General features: G+C 36.4%; 1 long non-coding RNA gene across 1 annotated transcript; it reads left to right on the top strand.

Annotated features, from left to right (window-relative positions):
- On the top strand, positions 581 to 902 carry LOC110264585. Its single transcript, XR_002350759.1, has 2 exons — positions 581 to 699; positions 791 to 902. It is a non-coding gene; the product is annotated as an uncharacterized LOC110264585 (long non-coding RNA).

Raw genomic sequence — 18,261 nt, 5'->3', positions numbered from 1 at the left:
TTTCCTGAAAGCAAACTCATCACACTTAGTAAAATTTTTGTGATTCAATTCCCTCCAAATGTCACTCAATCACCTTCGTCCTCTTTCGTAAACCCTCAGTCTCACTTTTTCCTGAAAGCTCACTCATCACCTTCATCACCTTCATCGCGAAGTAGAAGCCCTCGCCATCATTGCCCTGCTCACCATCAGTCTCACTTTTTCCTGAAAGCCCTGCTCACCATCGTTGCCCCCCACTCACTCTCTTCGCTCGCCATTGACCCTCTCACTCTCGCTCTCGCCATTGACCCTCTCACTCTCGCCATTGACCGTCGTCGCCCCCACGCACCACTCACCACTCTCCACATTGCTGCACTACTGACCGTCGCTGCGCCGCCCTCACCATCGTCGCTGCGCCGCCCTCACCATCGTCGCTGCGCCGCCCTCACCATCGTCGCTGCGCCGCCCTCACCATCGTCGCTGCGCCGCCCTCACCATCGTCGCTGCGCCGCCCTCACCATCGTCGCTGCGCCGCCCTCACCATCGTCATCACCCCCAAATCAGAAAAAAGGGCTTGCCATCACCACTCACCATGGCGTCACCACTCTAGGAAGACTCTGCGCTCACTCATCTTCCCCACTCATCTTCATCGTCGCTTCTCTTCGCTGCGCGGTCACATCACGAAGACTCTGCGCTCAACTGAAAGCTTTCTTCATTCGCGAGGTTAGGGTCATGATTGTTGGTTTCAAATTGGGGGTTTGGTGCAATAATCTGTGACATCATGAATTGATGGACATGCATGCTATTGTTGCAGCGCAGGAGAACTCGTGAATTTAGGGGTTTTATTCCATTAACACAGGTGAGTTTGGCCATGATTAGTTGCTGCGCAGGAATACCAAGATGAGTTGCTTATTATGTTTGTTGCTTATTATTAGTTTTCTTTTTCTTTCAATTGTACTAATTAATAGTTTCAAGTACTGTGTAGTTTCAATTCTTATTATTAGGTCTCAAGCTAAATTTGTTGGATTTTTGATAAACTCAAAATAAAATAAAATATGACTGTGAAAGTCTAATCCCTTAAATAATGTGTGAATCACCTGGAAAATGTTCTGCTTCAACTGATGGATGGCTTCATCGTTCTCTCTTTAGAAAATGTATAGGTAATAATTGAAATTGAAGAGTTCATAACAAATCTGTACTATTCTTTTGTTGTTGCTTTCTAAGTGTTTGTGAAATTGTTTGTGTGTGTGTGTGTGAGTGAGTGAAATAAGGACTTGTTCTGAGTAGTTTTCTTTTAGGAAGTGTTTGGACAACAATGGTTCGAATTTGTTGAATTGTTTGTATGTAGGGATGAGCAAGGAATCTGAGGCATGCTGGTGTACTTTTTGATTCTTTGGCTAGGAGGAGGGACATTCATGGGGGTTCAATTAACAAGGCTCAATTGAAGGACTTTTGGGACCAGATTTCTGACCAGAGTTTTGATTCCAAGCTCAGAACCGTCTTTGACATGTAACTAATTCATTACCTCTTTACTTAATTTTAGAACTAGGAAAAGAAATTGGTTGGTATTTTCTTTAATTCCCACCATTAAGTATGTTAACCTTCATTTGGAATAATGCAGGGTTGATAAAGATGCAGATGGAAGAATCACCAAGGAAGAAATTAAAGAGGTTTATATGAATTTTCTTTTTAAATTCATCAACAGAAAAATTAGAATGAAGATAATGAAGTAGTTTTTATCGGCAACCTTTTTTCCTTTCCTAGCTTTGCATTTTGTTCCCATGAGAATGGGAGTTTCCTTGATCATCACAAATGATCAATTCTGTTTTCAGAGCATCTGCCTTAGTGCCACAACAAACAAACTCTCAAACATACAGCAGCAGGCTGAAGAATATGCAGCTTTGATCATGGAAGAACTAGACCCTGAAGAGACGAAATTTATCATGGTATTTACATCATCCTATTTCAGTTCGTTTTGGTATAAAACTTATCAAAATTAAGTAAAATTAGTCATTATTATAGTTTTACATACAGATAAGTACTTATATTTCAAATCATAACTCATAAGTATGAAGTTGATTTATATTTAAGATGATGAGAGGGACTGATTTCACTTGTATTTAGGAAATTAGATCAAATCCATAAGAAAAATTTGACATAGACCAACATCATAAATAGCTAACTCTAGAAGTGACTAGAAATTTATTTGAAAAAAATTTAATTTGGGGGTTTTAGGGTTATAGGTTTTTTTTTGGGTTCTGATTCGCCAAAAATAGATTAAGCCAGGAGATTCATGTTTGGTCCATCAATTGCATTGGTGATATTGGTGCAAAATTGATATATCTATCTCAATTCATTTTTAATTTACAATTTAGGTTGATAATTCTCATTTTACTGTTTGAAGCAATGCCGTTTTCCCCTTTTGCACTTGAAATTAAGCTGATTGGCATGATTTTGTGAATTTTGCATTCAGCTTTAATGAGAATAATAAAAAACCAACAAGTTGAGAAGAGAAAAAGTAAGTGATCAATCAAATAGATACTGTGGTATTGTATCTTATTTATTTAATTTAATGAGCAGGCTTATTATCTTATGAATCTACTCTGAATTCTGTTTGAGTGAACATTTTTATTTTACTGTATGAATAGTACATGATAGGAGTTAAAGTTAATTTTTTGCATTTATGTTGCTTGCTTCGTTTGAATTTGCTTTTTGATTTTGCATCTTGCTTCTTTTGCCCGAGTATCCTGCTTCAGCTCCCATTTTGGAGGTAGCTTTGTGTGTGTGTGTGTGTGTCTGTATTCATTGGGTGTGCAGGTATCTAGATGTATTACTACTAATTTGCTAAATATATCAGATTAGTTTACATTTAGAATTGTTTCAGGTTCTCTGTGTCCTACTACTTCAGAATGCTGGGCCAAAATCTAAGGATGTCTCTGCATGTTCCTCTTTTGTAAAAGGGAGAGATTAAGCATCAAATTCTAAACAGTATTATCAAGGATTCGGTAAGATTAATAGAGATCAAAAGCAACTAACTTATCCTGTGACCTACAGGTCATGGTAGCAGCCTCATTCATTGGGGCACTAGTTTATGCAATAGCTGCTGTTTTTGTAGTATGTCAGTTCAAAACTAACTAGTATTTTGCTACTAAGTAAAGGGAATATTTGCACTGACAGAGACACAATACACAATACACAATGCACATATATATCCAAATCAGTTAGATATATCTATGTTTATGAGTTACAAAATATAAATCTGATTAACTTGTTTCTAAATTCTTGTTAACAAGTATAGACTTTTTTGACCTGTCCTTCTCTTGTGGTTTTTCTGCTGATATATAATTCAGATTCAACTTTTATCTCAGTTAAAGTAAGTAATCAAACAAGTTCTCCTGGTTCTGTGCACATTGATAATTTGGATAAGGTGAGCTTTTTATAGCCCTTTTATTCTGTTTCTTCTAAACTTCCATCTTTGGTTAATAAATTAGTTACTATATATTTGTGTATAGATACATATATTATTTAACTTAGGTTTAGTGTTTACTTTTTGGTCTCATCCTCAGCCTCTTCTGCGCCTAAAATCTGAAAAAAAAAACTGAAAGGGCAACAACTTGTGTGAAAGTGAATAGGTAGTACTATAGCTTGCTTACCACTGCAAAATCGTGCTTCCTTAAACTTTGAAGCTTGATTATATATAAAAATTTGACCATTACCATGTTTTTGGCATTTAGAAATTTAGGAGTAATATAAAATGTGTAGCATCCCATCACTTTGAAAAAGAAAAAAAAACACCATACAGGATCCTCTAAGTTTTGATTTTGTTTTGGACAATACTTTTAGTTTCATGCAGGAAAGAATGTGGGACTTGGCAAAGACTATACCATCTTCTCCTTGATTGATGGAGTTGTAAAAAATTTAGGCCTGACAGGACAAAGGTTAAGTGAAGCTTTTTACACCATGATTATGTTACTTAGAAAAATTATAGAGAGTACAAATTGAAGCTTAATTATTATGATTTCTTCTACTTCAGGTGAGTGTTTACCCACGAGAAGTGCAACCTGAGAATCCCAACAGTTATAGAGCAAGGAAGAGGGAGTATTTCAGGATGAGGCACGAACGCAGAAAGGCTAGAGAAGCAGGACCAGTACTTTAACCCCAACTGGTGCTAGCTTCTGTTCCTGATGTTACCATCACTAATCTAGTGTGCTGATACATGTGTAAAATCCCCCCTGTACCTGTGATTCTCTTATAACATTGTATTCAGTTTTGTTTTGAATTTTGAAACAGAAAACTAATTATGCTTTTATGTATTATTCTTGACATTTCCTTTTGTTCAATAATTTTCTGTTTGATGATGAATTCTCACACTTCCCACCTTCACAAGCTAAGCTAAATTGATATACATTGATATCACCGGGTCATTCACCCTTCTGATTAATTTTTTTTTTACTTTGGGTCCCTAACTTTAATTATTTAACCATTTTTCTTATTCTTATTCATCTTTTTCAGGCAGCTAACCTCTACGAAAGGTTCGAGCAACACAGACACGTGGTTCGTTTCTCATCCAACATTGCATTCTTTTTAATTAGTGCTAAATTAAGACTTGAAATATGTTGCATTTGACTACTTCCTACTACAATACTTGTTATTTATTATAGTGCGCATTCTTGATTTGTATGTGTTGAATTATGAAATTGAGGTGATCAATGTGACTAACAGGATTTGTTAAATGGCATTTGTGCTTCCAAGAAAAGCAAGGTTCGATTTAAAATAAATGACATTTGTGCTTCCAAGCTTCATTTGCAATTGCATTTTGCCATAGCCATTGCTTACTCTCCTTTATTTGCAATGAGAATAATAGAAAAGCAACAAGTTTGTTTTCTTGTATTTTTAATCTTTAATCTGATACTTACAATTAGAACATGTTCTTCATTTATTGCTCTTGCCAGGCAGACTTTTCAGAATTCATTTGGTTCTATTATTTTGTTTTCTTCATGTGTCGCGAGAATGGTCAAAAGAATATTTGTAAGTAGCCCGGTCATTTCCTTCAACATAATCTTGTATTGATTGCGTATGGTGGTGAATCAGTATGCAAAATCCTTACATGCTTCTCTTTTTGAATTATGATAATCTGCAGCTGTAAGTAGGGCAGTAATTGCTTGGAAATTAGTTCTTGTTGGGAATGAACAAGGGAATGAACACTGCTACAATTGTTAAGGCCAAGAGTTTTCTTGATGGTGATGAAGATCAGCATGAAAAAGATGTGTTTGAGAAGAATAATTTGAAGGTGCTTCAGAATATTTTTTAGTCATTATGCCGAGATTAGAAGATTAATGATTTTTTATTTGTTAAGTTCTTTTCGGATATAGAGTGCAAACTTTGCATTTTAATTGATATGTGATACAAGTTTTATGTGACTTAAATTATCTCTTCTTAAGATTATGTCTTTGAATTGTGTAAGGATGATTTTTATTATTTAAAAAAATTATTTAGTATCATTATGTGTTTAATTTTATTTTATAATATTTAACTCATTTAATTAAAAATGTAAAATTATATATGTAATAATATTATTAAATATTATGTTGTATAAAAAATTATTAGAATATTATATACATATAGAAAATTAAAAAAAAAAAACAATGAAGGACCTAAGGCTACACTTATAAAGAGTAGCTATGGTTATACAGAAAATAAAAAAAAAGACCTAGGGCTACACTTATATAGAGTAGCTATAATATACAATGCGGCTACGTTTTACAAGTGATGCAGTAGCGTTGAAAAGCGTAGCCTATTCTGGTAAAATTGGAAGCTGAAAAGCGTAGCCTTTGGTCCTGGACAGCATCACTTGAAAAGAGTAGCCTATTCTCAAACGCCAAAAGCGTAGCCCTTGGTGCTGAAAAGCGTAGCCTTTGAGAATAGGCAACAGCCGAATAGGAATCACCCCAAAAAGCGTAGCCGTAGCCCAAAAAGCGTAGCCGTAGCCTAAGGCATCATTTTTTTTCACTTTTGGCTACACTTTTCAAGTGTACCTGAATGGGTGTTTTTCTTGTAGTGTTAAACGCCAGAAACAGGTTACAAACCAGAGTTAAACGCCACAAATAGGCTGCAACCTGGCGTTTAACTCCAAGAGAAGTCTCTATACATGAAAAGCTCAATGCTCAGCCCAAGCACACACCAAGTGGGCCCCAGAAGTGGATTTTTGCATCATTTACTCATTTCTGTAAACCCTAGTTACTAGTTTAGTATAAAAACTACTTTTAGTGAATTATTTCACATCTTTGGATCATTGTTGAGACTATCTTTGTATCACTTTTGATTTCTTGATCACGTTTAGGGAGCTGGCCATTCGGCCATGCCTGGACCTTCATCACTTTTGTATTTTCAACGGTGGAGTTTCTACACCCCATAGATTAAGGTGTGGAGCTCTGCTGTTCCTCATGAATTAATGCAAAGTACTATTGTTTTTCTATTCAACTCAAGCTTATTCTTATTCTAAGATATTCACTCGCACTTCAACCTGATGAATGTGATGATCCGTGACACTCATCATCATTCTTACCTATGAACACGTGCCTGACAACCACTTCCATTCTATCTGCAATAGCTTGAGTGTGTATCTCTTAGCCTCCTGGTTCACGATCAGAGTCTTCATGGTATAGGCTAGAATTATTGGCAGCCATTCCTGAGATCCGGAAAGTCTAAACCTTGTCTGTGATATTCCAAGTAGGATCTGGGAAGGGATGATTGTGATGAGCTTCAAACTCGCGAGTGTTGGGCGTAGTGACAGACGAAAAAGGATCAATGGATCCTATTCCAACATGATCGAGAACCGACAGATGATAAGCCGTGCGGTGACAGCGCATTTGGACCATTTTCACTAAGAGGACGGATGGTAGCCATTGACAACGGTGATCCCCCAACATACAGCTTGCCATGGAAAGGAGTATGAATGATTGAATAAAAACAGTAGGAAAGCAGAGATTTAGAAGGAGCAAAGCATCTCCATACGCTTATCTGAAATCCACCAATGAATTACATAAGTATTCCTATCTTATTTAAATTTTATTTTTATTTTAAATTCTCAAAACTTCATAACCATTTGAATCTGCCTGACTAAGATTTACAAGGATGACCATAGCTTACTTCAAGCCGACAATCTCCGTGGGATCGACCCTTACTCACGTAAGGTTTATTACTTGGACGACCCAGTGCACTTGCTGGTTAGTTGTGCGGAATTGTGAAAAAGAGTTGAGAATATGATCGTGCGTACCAAGTTGTTGGCACCGTTTTAGAGATCACAATTTCGTGCACCAAGTTTTTGGCGCCATTGCCGGGGATTGTTCTAGTTTGGACAACTGACGGTTCATCTTGTTGCTCAGATCAGGTAATTTTATTTTAATTTTAAGCTTTTTATTTTTGTTATTTTTAATTTCGAAAAAAAATTTTCAAAAAATAAATTATTCTATGTTCTTCAGAACTTTTAAGAATGAATTCTAGAGTTTCATGAGATATGTTGAATCCTGGCTGGCTGTTAAGCCATGTCTAATCTTTTGGACCGAGGTTTCAACTATCCTTAGAAGAGCTTCTTTGTCTTTCTCAGCAAATTAGGTGTTGTATGTAATGATCTGCTAAAGCTTGGCTGGCCATTGGCCATGTCTAGTGTTTTGGACCGGAGCTTTCACTGAAAGCTTGGCTGGCTAGTATGCCATGTCTAATTCCTAGACTGGAGCTTTAGACTAACATTGCATGATTCTTGGAATTCTCATTAAAAATTTTGAAATCCTTATTTTTCTTTTTCCAAATAATTTTCGAAAAATACAAAAAAAAGTTAATAAAATCATAAAACCAAAAAAATAATTTTGTGTTTCTTGTTTGAGTCTAGTGCAAAATTGTAAGTTTGGTGTCAATTGCATCCTTTTAATTTCCTGAAAATTTTCGAAAACTCAGGCATGGTATTCTTCATGATCTTCAAGTTGTTCTTGATGATCTTCTTTGTTTGATCTTTGCATTTTCATGTTTTGTGTCTTTTCTTGTTTTTCATATGCATTTTCAATTTGTTAGTGTCTAAAGTTTGAAAATTTCTAAGTTTGGTGTCTTGCATGTTTTTCTTTTCTTAAAAATTTTCAAAAATAAGTTTTGGTGTTCATCTTGACATTCAAAGTGTTCTTGCATGCATTAGTTATTTTGATTCATAATTTTTATGTTTTGTTTTAATTTGGTGTTTTTCTCTCTCTTTACTAAAAATCCAAAAAGCAAAAATATATCTTTCCTTATTTTACTCATCAATTTCAATTTTAAAATTATATCTTTTCAAATCTTTTTCAAAAATCAAATCTTTTTCATTTATTTTTTACATATTTTTCGAAATTTTTTTATTGATTTTCAAAATCTTTTTCTTATTCTTACTTCATATTTTCGAAAATCTCACTAACATTTAATATTTTGATTCAAAATTTCCAAGTTGTTACTTGCCTATTAAGAAAGGTTCAATCTTTAAATTCTAGAATCATATCTTTTTAGTTTCTTGTTAGTCAAGTAATCAACTTTAATTTCAAAAATCAAATCTTTTTAATTTCCTTTTCAAATCTTTTTCAAAATGATTTTCAATCATTTCTTTTTCAAAAAATCAATTTTCAAAATCTTTTCTAACTTCTTATCCTTTCAAATTTGAATTTCAAATCTTTTTCAATTAACTACTTGACTTTTTGGTTTGATTTTAAAAGTTTTCTATTTCAATCATATCTTTTTCAAAACCACCTAACTAATTTTCTCTCTCTAATTTTCGAAAATTCCTACCCACTTTTTCAAAATTCTTTTTAATTAACTAATTGTTTCAAATTTTAATTTTAATTTTATTTCTCTTTTTAATTTTTGAATTCTAACTAATAATTAAAATAAAACAAAAATATTTTCCTTTTATTCTTTTTAAAATTCAAAATTCTCTCTCTTTCATCTCTTTCTATTTATTTATTTATCTACTAACACTCCTCTTCCACTCAAAATTCGAACCCCCTCTTCTTCACTGTGTTCGAATTTTTCTCTTCTCCTTCTTCTATTCTTCTCTTCTTCTACTCACATAAAGGAATCTCTATACTGTGACATAGAGGATTCCTATTCTTTTTTGTTCTCTTTTTTTTCATATGAGCAGGAACAGGGACAAAGACATTCTTATTGAAGTTGATCCTGAACCTGAAAGGACTCTTAAGAGGAAACTAAGAGAAGCTAAAGCACAACCCTCTGGAGAGGACCTGATAGAAATTTTCGAAAAAGAAGGAGACATGGCCGAACCAAATAACAACAATGCCAACAATACAAGGAAGATGCTTGGTGACTTCATTGCACCTTCTTCTGATTTCTGTGGAAGAAGTATCTCAATTCCTGCCATTGGAGCAAACAACTTTGAGCTTAAGCCTCAATTAGTTTCTCTGATGCAGCAGAATTGCAAGTTTCATGGACTTCCATTGGAAGATCCTCATCAGTTCTTAGCTGAATTCTTACAAATCTGTGACACTGTCAAGACCAATGGAGTTGATCCCGAGGTCTACAGGCTTATGCTTTTCCCTTTTGCTGTAAGAGACAGAGCTAGAACATGGTTGGATTCACAACCTAAGGAAAGCCTGAACTTTGGGAAAAGCTGGTCAGTGCTTTGCTGACCAAATTCTTTCCACCTCAAAAGATGAGCAAGCTTAGAGTGGAAATCCAAACCTTCAGACAGAAGGAAGGTGAGTCCCTCTATGAAACTTGGGAAAGATATAAGCAATTGATCAAAAGGTGTCCTACTGACATGCTTCCAGAATGGAGCATCATATGTATATTCTATGATGGTTTGTCTGAGTTGTCAAAAATGTCATTGGACCATTCTGCAGGAGGATCTCTTCATCTGAAAACCCTTACAGAAGCTCAGGAACTCATTGAAATGGTTGCAAATAACCAGTTCATGTACACTTCTGAGAAGAATCCTGTGAACAATGGGACGCCTCAGAAGAAGGGAGTTCTTGAAATTGATACTCTGAATGCCATATTGGCTCAGAATAAAATATTGACTCAGCAAGTCAATATGATTTCTCAGAGTCTGAATGGATTGCAAGCTGCATCAACAGTACTAAAGGAGCATCTTCTGAAGAAGAAGCTTATGATCCTGAGAACCCTGCAATGGCAGTGGTGAATTTTTCGGGAGAACCCTATGGAAATACCTATAATCCTTCATGGAGAAATCACCCAAATTTCTCATGGAAGGACCAACAGAAGCCTCAACAAGGCTTCAACAATAATGGTGGAAGAAATAGGTTTAGCAATAGCAAGCCTTTTCCATTATCTTCTCAGTAACAGACAGAGAATTCTGAACAAAGCCATTCTAGCCTGGAAACCATAGTCTCTGATCTATCCAAGACCACACTAAGTTTCATGAATGAAACAAGGTCCTCCATTAGAAATTTAGAGGCACAGGTGGGTCATCTGAGTAAGAAGATTACTGAAACTCCTCCCAGTACTCTCCCAAGCAATACAGAAGAAAATTCTAAGAGAGAGTGCAAGGCCATAATCATGATCAACATGGCCGAACCTGGAGAGAGTGAGGAGGACGTGAGTCCCAGTGAGAAAAGCCTCATGGGACGTCCTCTGGACAGAAAGGAGTTTCCCTTTGAGGAACCAAAGGAATCTGAGGCTCATACAGAGACCATAGAGATTCCATTGAACTTTCTTCTGCCATTCATGAGCTATGATAAATATTCTTCCTCTGAAGAGGATGCAGACATCACTGAAGAGCAAGTTGCTAAATATCTAAGAGCAATCATGAAGCTGAATGCCAAGTTATTTGGTAATGAGACTTGGGAGGATGAACCCCCTTTGTTCACCAATGAACTGAATGCATTAATGAGGCAGACATTACCTCAGAAAAAATTGGATCCCGGAAAATTTTTCATACCTTGTACCATAGGCACCATGACCTTTGAGAAGGCTCTGTATGACCTGGGGTCAGGGATAAACCTCATGCCACTCTCTGTAATGGAGAAACTGGGAATGTTTGAGGTACAAGCTGCAAGAATCTCACTAGAGATGGTAGACAAATCAATGAAATAGGCTTATGGACTAGTAGAGGACGTGCAAGTAAAGGTTAAAGGCCTTTACATCCCTACTGATTTCATAATCCTAGACACTGGGAAGGATGAGGATGAATCCATCATCCTTGGCAGACCCTTCCTAGCCACAACAAAAGCTGTGATTGATGTTGACAGAGGAGAGTTGGTCCTTCAGTTAAATGAGGACTACCTTGTATTTAAGACTCAAGGTTCTCCTTCTGTAACCATGGAGAGGAAGCATGAAAAGCTTCTCTCAATACAGAGTCAAACAAAACCCCCACATTCAAACTCTAAGTTTGGTGTTGGGAGGCCACAACCAAACTCTAAGTTTGGTGTTGGAAAGCCACAATCAAACTCTAAGTTTGGTGTTGAGAGACCCCAACCCTACTCTGATTATCTGTGAGGCTCCATGAGAGCTCACTGTCAAGCTATTGACATTAAAAAAGTGCTTATTGGGAGGCAACTCAATGTTATTTAATTATATCTATTTATTTTCCATTGTTATATTATGTTTTTTGTAGGTTGATGATCATGTGAAGCCATCAAAACAACTGAAAAATCAAAAATAGAATAAAAAGCAGCATTAAAAACAGCACACCCTCGAAGATAAGCTTACTGGCATTTAAACGCCAGTAAGAAGCATCAGACTGGTGTTTAACGGCAGAAAGAAGCATCAAGCTAGCGTTAAACGCCAGAAACAGGCTACAGTCTGGCGTTTAACGCCAGAAATAAGCACCAACTCCGAATTCACCCTCTCCCTCCATCTCCTCTATTTTCTTCTTCTTCTCCTCTCTTCTTACTTCTTTTGCTCGAGGACGAGCAAACCTTTTAAGTTTGGTGTGGTAAAAGCATTGCTTTTTGTTTTTCCATAACCATTTATGGCACCTAAGGCTAGAGAAACATTAAGAAAGAGGAAAGGGAAGGCAATTGCTTCCACCTCTGAGTCATGGAGGATGGAGAGATTCATCTCAAAGGTCCATCAAGACCACTTCTATGAAGTTGTGGCCAAAAAGAAGGTGATCCCTGAGATCCCTTTTAAGCTCAAAAGGAGTGAGTATCCAGAGATCCGACATGAGATTAGAAGAAGAGAATGGGAAGTTCTCTCCAATCCTATTCAACAAGTCGGAATCTTAAGAAATTCCTGAGATGCCTCAAGGGATGCACTTTCCTCCACAAAACTATTGGGAGCAAATTAATACCTCCCTAGGAGAATTAAGTTCCAACATTGGACAACTAAGGGTGGAGCACCAAGAGCATTCCATCCTCCTCCATGAAATTAGAGAAGATCAAAGAGCTATGAGGGAGGAGCAACAAAGGCAAGGAAGAGACATAGAGGAGCTCAAGAGAACCATTGGTTCTTCAAGAGGAGGAAGACGCCACCCTTACTAAGGTGGACCCGTTCCTTAATCTCCTTGTCTATTTATTTTTTTCTGTTTTCATTCTCTATGCTTTATGTTTATTTATGTTTGTGTCTTTATTGCATGATCATTAGTGTTTAAGTGTCTATGCCTTAAAGCTATGAATGTCCTATGAATCCATCACCTTTCTTGAATGAAAAATGTTTTAACCACAAAAGAACAAGAAGTACATGATTTCGAATTAATCCTTGAAATTAGTTTAATTATTTTGATGTGGTGACAATACTTTTTGTTTTCTGAATGAATGCTTGAACAGTGCATATGTCTTTTGAATTTGTTGTTTATGAATGTTAAAACTTTTGGCTCTTGAAAGAATGATGGAAAAGGAGAAATGTTATTGATAATCTGAAAAATCATAAAATTGATTCTTGAAGCAAGAAAAAGCAGTGAAAAAGTAATGCTTGCGAAAAAAATTATATGAAAAAAAATGGCAAAAATAAAAAAAAGAAAGAAAAAGAAAAAGCAAGCAGAAAAAGCCAAGAGCTCTTTAAACCAAATGGCAAGAGCAAAAAGCCAGTAACCCTTTAAACTAAAAGGCAAGGGTAAAAAGGATCCAAGGCTTTGAGCATTAATGGATAGGAGGGCCCACAGGAATAAAATCCTGGCCTAAGCAGCTAAACCAAGCTGTCCCTAACCATGTGCTTGTGGCGTGAAGGTGTCAAGTGAAAAGCTTGAGACTGAGCGGTTAAAGTCATGATCCAAAGCAAAAAGAGTGTGCTTAAGAACCCTGGACACCTCTAATTGGGGACTCTAGCAAAGCTGAGTCACAATCTGAAAAGGTTCACCCAGTCATGTGTCTGTGGAATTTATGTATCCGGTGGTAATACTGGAAAACAAAGTGCTTAGGGCCACGGCCAAGACTCATAAAGTAGCTGTGTTCAAGAATCAACATACTAAATAAATAAGGAACAGGAAAATAAATTGACAAGAAAGTAAATTAATTATCATAAAAACCATTGCAAGGTATAAGAATTAGAAATCCCATCCTAGTTATCCTTATCAAGTGTGATTAGAATTTTTTATTGCTCCCACTTAGTTAACCCTTACTAAATAAAGGAAAGTCAAGTGGACTAATTAATTTGATTCCTCAAGTCCTAGTCAACTCCTATGGAAAGACTAGCTTTAGAGGGATCCAAATCAATCAGCAAATTCTAATTTTCAATCAACAGCTGAGTTTGATAACTCAAGTGTCACCAATTACTTAACCAAAGCAAAGGGAGAGAAATCTAAATTAAATTAAAATCATCAATAATCATGAATTGAAGAAAGCAATCTGAAATCTGAAATACCTCAAATTATATTAAATATAAAATCAAATTAAACATAAGAATTCATAAATCAAATAGCAACATAAAGTAATCAATAAAGGGAAATAGATAAACTAGAATGCCGGAATAAATAAAAGTAGAAGAAAAACTAAATTAAAAGAATATTGAACCTAGAATTGAGAAAATGAAGAAATCCTAATCCTAAAACCTAAGAGAGAGGAGAGAGCATCTCTCTCTAGAAAACTACATCTAAAAAACTCTAATTGTCTGAATGATTCCTCCTCCCCTTTGATTCCCTTATTCTCCAGCCTCTATTCTGTGTTTCTGGGCTTGGATTTGGGCCGAAAAGGAGCCCAGAAATCGCTGGGGGAGACTTCTGCAACTTTCTGCACGTGGCGTCGGTCATGCGTACACGTAGGTCATACGTGCGCGTCATATGGAGATTTTCTTTGTCACGCGTACGCGTCAGTCACACGTACGCGTCGTTTGTGCTTTGCGCTAGGCACGCATCCATGTCGTCCATGCGTGCGCGTCGCTTGTGCTTTGCGCTAGGCACGCGTCCGCGTCGTCCATGCGTGTGCGTCGCTGCCATTTTCTTCAAAATTCCATTTTGTGCGTTCCTTCCACTTTTGCACGTTTCCTTTCTGTCCTATAAAACATTCCTGCCCTATAAAGCATGAAAATACTTAACACACAGATCACGACATCGAATGGTAATAAAGGATATATTAAAATTAACAATTTTTGAGGCTTAGGAAACATGTTTTCACATATATCACATAATAAGGAAGGAATTGTAAAACCATACAAATTATATGAATAAGTGGGTGAAGAATTGATAAAAATACTCAATTGAGCACAAGATGAATAAGAAAATAGTGGTTTATCAACCTCCCCACACTTAAACATTAGCATGTCCTCATGCTCAATTTAAGAAAGATTGAAAAAAAGTGAAGGTAGAATGGTGGAATCTATGCAATGCAATCTATCTAAATGAATCATGCAATTCTAATTACTATCCACCTAGATATATAAAGCTTACATGTGGTCAAATTGAGTCAAATTTTCAAGGAATCATATATGCACAACCAAGGGCCAAATCATATTAAAATACATTCACAATTGAGTTGAGTTAATCAAAAGAATTCACAAACTTGCAAGATAAACAGTGATCAAATATGGATATATGGAGATGAGCTATTGAACCCTCACTGGATTTGTATATACACTCTAATCACTCAGTGTTTAAGGTTAATCACTCTACTCTTCTCTAGTCATGCTTTCTAAAACTTTGTTCTTCATCTAACCAATCAACAAATATATAATGTACACATGTAAACATCATGAGGTCTTTTCAAGGTTGTAATAGGGTTAATGCAAGGGTGAGGATATATATATATATGGCCAAGTGAGCTATAAATTGAATCCTTGATTAGTCTAAGATCTCACCCAACATATACATACTCTTTACAATTCTAACATTATGCCTAGCATCCTAAATTTCCACTTTTGTATCATATACTCATGTACCAAATTATTTTTTATTTTTATCACATGTGCATTGATTTTTACTAAACTTAATACTGGGGTAATTTTGTGTCCCCTTATTTAATTATATAATTATAGGGATTTTTTTAAGAGAAACATAACATATATCAATGCACATAGTATTTTAATTATTTTGGTCTTATATGAGCATGTACCCAAATTCCAAATAATTTATCAATTTAATACCTTTTTCCTATCAACCCATGTTCCCACAGTTTTCCCACACTTAGTTGATACACAATCTCTATCTTAAGCTAACTAAAGATTTAATTTTAGGGATATTTAATTTGTTTTTCTGCTTAAGGCTAGTGATGTGATAAAATATAGAATAATTGGGGATTAAAAGGCTCAAGGTGGCTAACAAGGGTAACTTAAAAAGGTAGGCTTATTTGGGATAAGTGAGCGAAAACAGAATATAGAATTCATTCACCTCTTAAACAATTTGTAGCTAGAGGTTGAATCTGCTCTATTCCTCTTCCTCACAGTTTACCGTCATTGGATTTCAAATAATAACTCCACGTAGCTTTCAACACTCCCGATTCCTTAGATATAATCCAACCTGCTTCCGCTGCGTCACTTTGATTCTTAACCTTCAAGAACTCAGCCACTCTTTTAAGTTTAACGAAATATCGCTCCGTCTCAATAACTGGAAGTCATCGGTTGATCATTCGTTTAGAAACCACGATTATCACAACATACCGCGCGTTACAATAGAATGTTATATACTAATATCATACAAGGCAGTTAAAAATTCAGCGACTAGTTTACCATTTCCTCGGGTCTGAGAATCAAACTTGACTGCATCCTGACTCCTCATATGTGAACAATCCCGAGATATATGCCCTGGTTTCCCGCACTGGTAACATACACCTAGTCCAGCCCTGCATGGTCTGTTTGGATGGTACTTTTTGCATCTCGAACACTTTAAGTCTTCCAGTTGAGTACTAGTCTGCTCTTCTGAATCCTGCCCTGACGGTTGTCATTCCTTCGGTCATTATTCTGGGCTAAGAATGTGAAGTGACATAATGACCAATTTTGAAATTTTGGCTCCTAGGTGTAATCTTCTTTCCTTTTTTTCTTTATGAAAGATTCCTGGCAGTCACTCCTTGCCACCACAGTCCTTCTTGAACTTTCTCCCGTTGCTTGACTCATGTTAACTAACTCCGAATAATTCACTATTTCCATTGGTACCACTGTACTCGGGACATTATTTCAGCCTTTATATTCATTACCACCGTCGTTGCCAACTCTAGCTTGTTGTTCCATGCTACCCATCGCTCGGTTGGCCGCAGCAACAATAGCACCAATGGCAGCACCAGCACTCGTCATCGTGGTCACAAAATCGATCAAACTACCTATTGGTATGGTTACCTCGTTACCTCTCCATCCTAATGTCGTGGTGTAGAATTTCCTCAAATGAATGAATTCTCGTTGCAAGTATAGTTCTACACCAACAAATATTTTTCCTAATAAAAAATTTGTGGTCTTATGTCACGAATAACGAACTCCAATGAAAATTTACCGAAGTATTTGGACTCCGGGTCATCTCCCTAGGAAACAATAGAATGCTCAATTATTGGCTATAAAGGGGTAAGGGGGGTTTTTGGTTCATAAGAGGGCAAGAAAAGTAAATTAGGCAAGCAAGTAAAGAAAACAAGATAAGGAACTCTTGGCTAAGACTTAGGTAATTGAGATCATCATTCTTGTCAACAAACCAAATATTGATAATCATGAGAGGCCAACCTATTAAGTCTACTTCCCAAAAGCTTTAAATACATAACATCTACTCCTAAGCTCTGAAGTACGTCAAATAGGTTTGATCACATCAACCCGTAAGTCCCAACCTACCTACTAATTAACTTAGTAGTGGGTTGGCGTCAATGGGTATCAAATTGATCACCAAGGGTTCTCAAATCACCAAATCCATTATACCCAGTGACTCAAATTTACCCGATTCCCTTAACTTAGACCAAGAGTTGACAAAACTAGTCAAAAACTAAGGAAATCATTTCATCAAACACATAGAGTGCGATAGAAATAAACATCATAAATTACAAGGATAATAAAATCTACCAAATACTAATTGCAAGAAAAATAAATTCACAACTCAATTCATCAATAAAAAGAAACATCAACATCAATTTATATTAAATGTAAACCAATTCCAACATGAGTTCATCATCACAAAAGAGATAAAAAGGAGAAATTAACATCACAAGTAAGAGAATCAAGATGCAGAGATGAGAAATAATAAAAGAAACAAGATGAGAACACGTAATTAAACATAGATCTAAGACAATCTAACCTAATCTTAACCTAATTCTAGAGAGAAGAGGGAGCTTCTCTCTCTAGAAATCTAACTAAAGGCTCATGTTGGCTAAACTAATTGCCCCCCTTTCATGGACTTCAATTCTGCATGAAATACACTCAGTAACAAGTTGGAATTGGGCCTGGGCAGCTGGTGCACAAATTGTGAATCATACTTTTCACAACTCGTACCACTGACCAGCAAGTGCACTGGATCGTCCAAGTAATACCTCACGTGAGTAAGGGTCGAATCCCACGGAGATTGTTGGTTTGAAGCAATCTATGGTTATCTTGTAAATCTTAGTCAGGAAGTCAATTATGTTTATCAGTTGAATTGCAAATAAACAAGAGAGCATGGATTAAAGGTTACTTGTTATGCAGTAATGGAGAATATGTTGGAGTTTTGGAGAAGCTTTGTCTTCTGAATCTCTGCTTTCCTCTGTCTTCTTGTTCACGCACGCATGTCCTCCTATGGCAAGCTGTGTGTTGGTGGATCACCGTTGTCAATGGCTACCTTCCATCCTTCCAGTGAAAACTACGCTCACGCGCTCTGTCACAGCACGGCTAATCACCGGTTGGTTCTCGATCCGGTTGGAATAGAATCCCTTGATTCCTTTGCGTTTGTCACTAACGCCCAGCCTTCAGGAGTTTGAAGCTCGT

This window comes from Arachis ipaensis, chromosome B07 (genome assembly GCF_000816755.2).
Source record: "Arachis ipaensis cultivar K30076 chromosome B07, Araip1.1, whole genome shotgun sequence".
In the NCBI taxonomy this organism is placed as follows: domain Eukaryota; kingdom Viridiplantae; phylum Streptophyta; class Magnoliopsida; order Fabales; family Fabaceae; genus Arachis; species Arachis ipaensis.
The sequence above is the reverse complement of the archived record's forward strand: the minus strand, read 5'-3'. Positions and strand labels throughout refer to the sequence as shown.